The sequence below is a fragment of the Hippoglossus hippoglossus genome, chromosome 17 (assembly GCF_009819705.1).
Source record: "Hippoglossus hippoglossus isolate fHipHip1 chromosome 17, fHipHip1.pri, whole genome shotgun sequence".
Lineage (NCBI taxonomy): Eukaryota > Metazoa > Chordata > Actinopteri > Pleuronectiformes > Pleuronectidae > Hippoglossus > Hippoglossus hippoglossus.
In genome coordinates this window covers 7,764,227-7,770,944 of record NC_047167.1, presented here as the reverse complement: position 1 = coordinate 7,770,944, position 6,718 = coordinate 7,764,227, and positions in this window count along the sequence as shown.

The following is a 6,718-nucleotide window of genomic DNA, read 5'->3' as shown; positions in this document are numbered from 1 at the left end:
AGAAATTATCTCTGTCCATATTGAAAACACCCAAAAATGCATATCACATGACCATTCACGTACACACATTGTCATGCCAGTGTAAAGACGAAGCATATTGGCTATTCTGCAGTTGGTTGCTTAGTTACAGAAAATACTACGAACGAAAAACCGCAATGGTGAAAGGTGAGAGCCCGGATTTCTTTTTTAGGCGCGTCGATGAGGTGGAACTGATACTGATAATAAGTGTTAGCAACGGATAAGAAACAACCAGGAAGCGAACGTGCATGGCTGTGGCGTCCTTTACAAAGCGTCTCTTTTTGTCTGTCCATACAGCAAACCTTTCAATCTAAAATTGGGCCGACAGCGTTTCCAAACATCTCCATTCTTGCCGCTCGGAAACTCGTAATTGTGTATGGCAGGTGCGAACATAGCAGCAGCGATGACTTTTAAAACTAAAAACCGTGAGGTGTCTTGATATAACAAAATATGAATGCCTCTGTGTATTAACATTATTGCCACTTAACACATGAGCTGTGTTTAAATCATCGTTGTTTTTTCAAGTTAATTTCGTAACTGCCCACACACTTTCACGAGTCATTTACGTTGTCATTGTTGTTAAGCAACACATCCACCAGGGGGAAGCACTTGGTCGAGTGTTTCTGACAACAACAATCGTCGTAAACGGTGCTGATCCAACGTACAACTCGCAAATTTTCCCCTCAAAAAGTAAAGACATTGTTTAAATGTCTTTCTTGTCTCCTATCACCGTCTCGCTTGGACTATTGATTGAAAGAGTCGATGCAGTTTACAGATTTAACTTTGACCCACTGTACTTGCCATAGTCCTGTGCAGCCATGGTCTTTCCTGGGAGGGGTTATAAACCACATATGTGGTGATTACTTTCAGTTATAGCTCCAGATAAAGTGGCTCAGATGATTTAGCCCAACTGTTGACTTGTTTGCGGCCTGTCATCCGAATGTCGGCGTTTCCTGCCCCACTGGAGCCATTTTTAAAGACGCTGTCACAACATCTCACGATTCACTTTGCTGAGTCCGACGTTATCATAGGCAATAGAAAATAAGGCCCGAGCTGAAAAAAAAAAATCAAAGCTATGTTGAGGACAGCTTTGGTTAAACTGTCGCCTGGAAATCTGTTTCAGGTGCCTTGATGTGTCTTGAATAGGAACCTGTCAGCAGATCACACATGATTGATGGATGATTTTCCGCATCCGGTCTGTAATCACAGGTGTAATAGCATGGCAGAAAAACTGTCCACATTAAATGGACACACATGCTCCCTGACACGGGCAGAGTGACACGCTACTAAGTGACTTGCTGTCATGCCAGGAGTTTGATGGAGGGTTTGTATCAATCTTGCTGGCTCAGAAAGTGTTATTTTGGCACCAAAAAAAAGGAAGCGGCCTTTTCTGAAAAAGAGGAGTAACTCTAAAGTTCTACATGTTCTGTGTTCTCAGCCGGCTGGTGTGTCTTTATTCAGCGTCACCTTTCAACTCTGAGAGCTGTGTGAACCCTGCAGCTTCACTGTGACTTCTGGGGAAGCTGGGTGCACACCGGGGGGCCAGACGCATAAAAAAAAAAAAAAAACTATGTGTGCCCACAAAGACAGAAAGATCCAAACTCATTATTTTTTGTTGGAATTACAAAGCTGCATATATCTGCACATATAAATCTGAATCATTGTCGAGCTGAGTGCACATCACTTGTTTCCATATCAATATGCAGGTGCCTGCTCCAGCTACTCATTACACTGTCAGTAAAAGGAGCAAAGAAGTGACTGTGTCACTTCAGCATGGTTTTCCACCAACACCAGTGCAGCTGCTGTCATTACATCATGACCATTAAACACGGCTGCAGCTATTTATAGCCTCTCTACCACCAATACATCACATGTACCCGTAAACCCTCATCAGCGGTGATCCCTCATCATTATTCAACACCAGGAAGGTCAATGTTTTATTCACAGCACTCATGTCGAACTTCACAGATGAACTCCATAGACTTCACATGCAATGGAAACCTTCTTAACACCTGGATATGATGGATACAATGTAGATAAAGAGTATGATAATTCAGAAATATTCAGGGGACTGAGTGTGTGAAATTTAATTCAGATCCAAATAAAAATCTGGATCGAGTGAATTTAAATGTGGTTTCACAAGCTTGGGGACGGTTGGGGCTTTGGTGGTGATATGCTCTCTACTGAGTGCTACTCTAGTCTCCTTTAAAAGTAAATTTATAAATTCCCTTTTGTCTGATATTTTACAGAACTCTAAATAGACTGTAGTCTAACAATAGTAACACAGTGAAACATTTATAAGTCCCTCTTATCATATTGTGCAATTTCTAGTAAACCATGCTTACACCTGAAGTATGCCAGAGGTGCACATACTATACTTATACATCATTTATACATCTGGCCCTAAGTCAGGAAGACAATGACATTTACGTTTACATTGGACACCAACATTCAGCTATTAACCCAAACAATAGTCTGAATAACACACCATCATGTAAACACCTTTCTGATGACCATAACCTGAATAAGGTCATATTCGGGAATAAATAATAATCCAATTAGGAAATGTGGAGACTGATCTTAGTCACATTATGTAGACATGTAAATGTCTTATACGAATTATAATGTCGACAGCTACAGTCACCAACTGCTTGATGTCATAATCGTCAGACTATTATCTGTCATTTGGAATATTTGGAATATTCTTTAGCAACTCATGTAATAATCAATATAATGTCTTATTCAAAATGCAGTAGGTCGACAGTCAGATTTTGATTGTCCATGTAAACATAGTCAGTGTTACCACTTTGGTTCTTAATAAATATTACTTGTATCTGTAAGGATGTGAATGCTTGTAAGAAATGAAACATCCCCACATAGACCCGGACACATCCACTTTCTCTTCAGCTTCTCCCGTCTGGAGCCAAACAACAAGAGCGACATGCTAACCGCATCCAGCCGCTGACTCACATTCACCCTCACAACAAATTTCTCCACACTCACATATCCCATCTCTGACATATCACTACCAAATAAATATTTCTGCGATGGGATCAAACTGAATATTGTGTCCGATCACAACATCACTTGAAACTTACGTGGTCTGATCTTGGAATCTGTCTATGAATAAATCAGACTGCTCACATATCATTCTGTGTTGGTGCCAAATTGAGGAAGAGACGACCTGTGAATAAGTTAGCGAGAGTTTGATTTCACTTTTGGATCATGGCTTCGATGAAGATGATGATATTTAATTTAAAGATGTGGCAGAAGAGCAAGTCTATAAATGTGAGGAGAGTGAGTCTGACCATCTGTCCAAACCAGGAGACGAATAAATCGGAAGAAGTAACAGATGATGCAGAGGAGCCTGCTGATGGAAACTCAGTAGTGAAAGTAAATGAGACTTAGAAACAGAAAGATAGACGGGTTTACATGTGGTATTATTGAATTTGGTTTGATATTTGATTATTGGATTATATTAATTTAGACAGCAAAACAAAGACTGCAAACATTACCAAACCAAAACAAAAAAATGATGCAAAAATACATGTGTATTGCTTTTAAAACTCTAAACAAAGTCATTCACATTAATATCACTTATTGCAAGAGAAGGGTGAAGTCAAACACACATCATCAGTTATGTATTACACACTCAGTACAGCTGTAATGCAGCTTATGTGGCATTTTTTATTTAACTCTATCCAGAGCGTACTGTGTGGTGGCGTGCAGCTCATCCAGGCTAAAGTGGAATGTAATGTAGGTCAGGTGTGTGAGCTGCAGTGTCGGTTCACAGCGCTGACCCAGTAACAAGCCCTCCGTCCCATTTGCTGTCAGCCCGCCTTACCTGGCACACGAGGTTATGGCCGTGTCACTCAGCAGCCAGAGGTTGAACGAGGCAGGAGCGTCCAGATGCGTCTTCATCTGCATGATCAGCCAGTGAAGGCAGCTGGTTCTCAATGTAGGGTCCAGCAAACTTACAGGTCTTCTAAAGGTCTTACAGGGGATCAATAATGATTTTAAGATTTCTGTTTTTGCAGGGTGAAGCTGGTAGGTAGGTAGATAGGTGTTGTTTCCATGTGGTCTCACCATAGACTATTTAAAGATGGCAACACGTCTCCACCTTCTCCCTCTATCCAGATGTAACCAAATTATTCTAGATACGGACGTTAGCCGTCTTGCCTCGGTGATGTCATTTAGAGCCCGAGTGTGCATAGTAGTGATCAAGGATGTAGTCATAGTATCGAGGTCTCAGCTGTCAATCATGGAATTTCAGCCCATTTTTGTAACATCAAACAAGTTTATAAAACCAAACTCACCAGAAATAAAAGTGAACTTGTAAAAACATCAGTGTAATAAGAACTTCCTAAAATAACAGAAATCCTCTTTAAGAAACATTAATTTGGCTCATATCACATCCACTAACATGGAGGAGGCAGGATTTATGATGGTCTATACTGCAGCCAGCCACCAGGGGGTGGTTAAGATATTTTGGCTTCACTTTTGGGGAGCTGTCATATCGTCCATCTTTATAAACAGTCTATGGGTCACACACATCTTTCTTGACCCCATTTGTACAACATGATTGATGTTGGGGCTCTGAGACGACTTGTTTAACTTAACTGATACCAATTTGCCGACTATAACAACACAAGTTGAGATCATTGAAATACTTTTATTTTCTTTATTAAGTCTAATAATTTCACAACATAACCAAACAATTTGCTTTTCGATTGGTTTTGGAACATGAGACTAATTTACGGGAGCACATTGTACACATTTAGCTGAAATGAAGCCACGTTACGTATGATGTAGTTAAACATAACTCTTGTTACAGTGGCCTAATTGTTGCTATAGTAACCTAATTGGTTACTCAAGAAGAGTGCAAAGAGAAAAAAAACACATAAAATGTTTATGTTATTTTTGGAGCAACTAGCCTCTCTCTCGCCTCACACAGCATCTTTGTCTCCCTCTGTGACCAGTCTTCAACTCTCCATGCCTTTGACACATGTGTCTTTTTGAACTTTTTCTCACTTCCATCTTAACATTGAAAGACTTTCTTCAGTTTCTCTTTGTCTCTTTCACTTACTGCCCCATCTGTGGGGAGCAGGAGTAGCCGCATTGCGTGTTTCTGCTGATCATAACTTGGCACTTTTACTTATTCCAAACTGCTACTGCTCCTCTTGCAGTTGACTCAACCTGGCTGTGAAAATGTTATCTGCAAGATATGGGTTGAGAAAAGGTAAAATCAATTATAAATGTTACATTTGTATTGTGTTATAAACCGTCAGCAATTCAACCGAGCAAGATCAGGAAACGGTAAACTCTGTTCAAAGATAAGCAGCAGCCATTACAGAGCCGATTGTCCATGTATCCATCATCTGAGGATTGGAGCCAATCTCGGTGGACATTGAACAAGAGGCGGAATGCACCCTGGTCAACAGAACATCACAGGGTTGACATACAGAGTCAAACAACCATCCAAACCATCCAGTTTAGAGTCACATATTAATCTAACTCCAATCCGGAGAAAACAATTGGTCTATAGGTTCAAACCCAGAACCGTCTAACCTTACTACCAGGCCACACTGGATGCATGATCAGTGCATGTGCATCGTGGAACTTCTTGCTGGGCATTTCAGCGCCTATGGTATCGGGTTAGAGCAGCCACACTTCCTGTATGAGCCATGAGTCTCAGGTGTGCCTCTCACGTGAGCCACACTGCTCTTCTACAGAGTCGGAGTATCGTCTATTTGCTCTTCGTGCTGCGAAAGACTGTAAAAATTATCTTTGACCAAAGTTTTAATGTTTATCTGTTGAATATGTCACGAGCATAAATATATGCAACACTTCCTTTAACTGTTTCAAAGTAAAAGCACTCTCGGTCTTCTGGCGACTGAATTGATTTAACAAGGTTTGTATTGTTATTGCAGGGCTGCATAAACACAGCCGTGGTAGAGTACTTGCGTTTAGGCCAACGTTTATTCGAGGAAATACAGTAGTCATACCAGAAACCTCATGTAGCAGCCCTGGTGCAGGCACGCAGCAGACACACGCTCCACATGTAAGCAACAGACACGCACAAGACGCAGCAGATCAGCAGCACAGCCATCACGGGCTACACATGCACCCAGTATGGCCCAGGCATTACGCTAACCACTGCAACACTGTGCCACCCAGTACTATCTGTCATAAAGGTATTCTATCCAGTTAATCCATCTGTCCACATCCATTGTCTTCTGCCATTTAGTCCCTCTCCCCAGCCACACTCTCCAGGAAGAGGTACGATGGGATACGTAGTCCCTCCAGCGACTTTGGGGTCCACACTAAATACGGTCCAAACAAAATACGATCCACAACTCACATTTCTATGCTGCTTTTGTTTTACTCTTGTGCTTCTTAAAAGGTACATCAAATGATGGCCTGCATTTCCATCAAAGGCTGACTACATTCATATGTTATTACATGTCTATATGTAGCTTATTACATATGAATGTATTTCAATATAACATATATAGTAATTAAACTGTATTTCCCACATAACTGTTATGATGCAGACCATAAAATACCCATATTTCTGCTGTACGGGAGACAAAAGTAGATTTTTCAGATGAGCAGCAATCAAACCCAATGTCTTGCAAAAGGTCAACCTCTCTGAGCATCCCAGCATCAACGTGAAAAGGTAAACACGTGGGGGTTGTGT